The sequence below is a fragment of the Tursiops truncatus genome, chromosome 17, assembly GCF_011762595.2.
Source record: "Tursiops truncatus isolate mTurTru1 chromosome 17, mTurTru1.mat.Y, whole genome shotgun sequence".
Taxonomy (NCBI): Eukaryota; Metazoa; Chordata; class Mammalia; order Artiodactyla; family Delphinidae; genus Tursiops; species Tursiops truncatus.
This window is the reverse complement of record NC_047050.1, coordinates 64,406,206-64,408,498: the sequence shown is the minus strand read 5'-3', so window position 1 is coordinate 64,408,498 and position 2,293 is coordinate 64,406,206.

Below are 2,293 nucleotides of genomic sequence, written 5' to 3'. Positions count from 1 at the left end.
ATACATTCCAGGTTTAGACAAGCGTTACTCCAGAAAGTGTCAGATAGCATGTCAGGGAGGCCATCACGGCACAGACCGACTTGGGGGTTATTTTGGTTCTGTTTCAGACCTAATTTTGCATTTCCAGTTTACCTGAGAGCTGCATATGTCTACTAAAAATTTCCCTTGGCCTCCACTGTTTTGGTTCATCCGGAAGCAGCTGGAAGACACTGTCTCCCAGGGATTAGGAGCTGATGTCTGTTCAGTGGGAAACAAAGCCGCCTCTCAGAGCAGGTTGCTCCGTACCAGGCTCGTGAGGACGCTGTGCTTCGTGAGGCTCGTTTATCTACAGATCCCGACACACCTCAAAACACTCAGCGCTCACACCGCGACCCTTTTGGCCCAGAAGCGTGGTCCCCATTCTGCAGGTGGGAAAATGGATAGAAAGGGCTATTAAGTGACGACACTCGTAAGTAACTGAGAGATTAGGTGGCTGTTGAGCAAACATGGAGATGTGACAAGAGGGGAAGTGGTGACTTTTAAAGATCCAGGCCTGCTGGGCCTTCCCACACATCGGGGACGGAAACACACGCTCAGCAGAAAGCTACACGGTTCCTTCTGTGGTTGCCATGACAGGGCGGGGCGAGTGGTTGCGGGGCAGACGGGACAGGGTTTCTGGAGAGCGTTGAAGAGTCGGCCATGCAGTGGGCGTTTCATAAGGTTCTATTGGATTAAAGGGTAGAGGGGATGCTCTAAAAGGAGCCCAGTGTCTCCGTCTCATCCAGTTCCCCATCAGAGGGTGATGATAAACACAGCAGGGCGCAGAGGGTAGGGCGGATTGGGCTGAAAGTTTTATGACCCAGAATGATGAAGAGGTGTGTAGACAGTAACCGGAAAGGAGGCCAAGGGCATGGCCGGCATCAGATCCAGGGAGCAAGATGAAGGCTGGGATACAGGAGCTACAGATGAGGTTCAAAATTTACGCTGGGAAGATGTATATATGAAGAATCATCAAGGGCTTCCCTGGTGGCGCAGTGGTTAAGGATCCGCCTGCCAATGCAGGGCACATGGGTTCGAGCCCTGGTCCGGGAAGATCCCACATGCCATGGAGCAACTAAGCCCGTGCACCGCAACTACTGAGCCTGTGCTCTAGAGCCCATGAGCCACAACTACTGAAGCCCGTGCGCCTAGAGCCCAAGCTCCGCAACAAGAGAAGCCAACGCGATGAGAAGCCCGCGCACCGCAACGAAGAGTAGCCCGCACTCGCCGCAGCTAGAGAAACCCCGCGCACAGCAAAGAAGACCCAACACAGCCAAAAATAAAATAAACTTTTTTAAATGGGTTTTTTAAAAAAAAAAAAGAATCTTCAGAATGCTCATTTGAGGAATTTGTTCAAAGCAAGTAATAGGACAATTATTTAAAGATTTCTAGGGGGCTTCCCTGGTGGTCCAGTTGTTAAAATTCCGCCTTCCAATGCAGGGGACGCGGGTTTGAGCCCTGGTCGGGGAACTAAGATCCCACATGCTGCGGAGCAACTAAGCCCGTGTGCTCTAGAGCCCACACGCCACAGATAGAGAGAAGACCATGTGCTGCAATGAAGAGCTGACGCACCACAGTGAAAGATCCCGCATGCCACAACTAAAGACCCCATGCAGCCGAATAAATAAATAAATAAAATATTTTTTTAAAAAAAGATTTCTATAAAATTATATAAAGATATTTCTAAGGGACATTGTTCGCAACAGTGTCATTTATATTAACAAAAATTTTAACTAATCTAAATATTCAAAATTGGGAATCGCCTTAAAGAGGTTCTGGTGCACCCACCCAATACAACCATTAAAAACTATATTTAAGGATGTTTGCTTATATAAAGAAAAGATTGTAAACAAGTGAAATGTCAGGAAACAAAATAATAAACTATTCATAAAGATGTCAAAGGAAACAGAATTCTATGCTTCAGAAAAACTTAGAAGGAAATATTGCAAAAGTATATGAATAATCTGGGTGGTGGAATTAAATGTGATTTGAATTTTGTACATGCACTTTTGTATTTACTGAAATTTCAGCAATAAGTATGTGTCACTGTTAGTTTTAAGATGTTAATTTTTTTTTAGACTTTTACTGTGAATGTTACTGGGGCTTTAGTCTGGGACTTGCTCCCCTGGGAGATAGCTATGTGGTTCTAAAACAGATCCACAGACTTTAAAAACTCTCCATCTGTTGGCTGGATACTTCAAGGGATCCAAGTGGCCAAGGTGCTCCCAGGCCTCTGAATTTATGAAAGGCATCACAGGGCATGAGAATAAGCCCT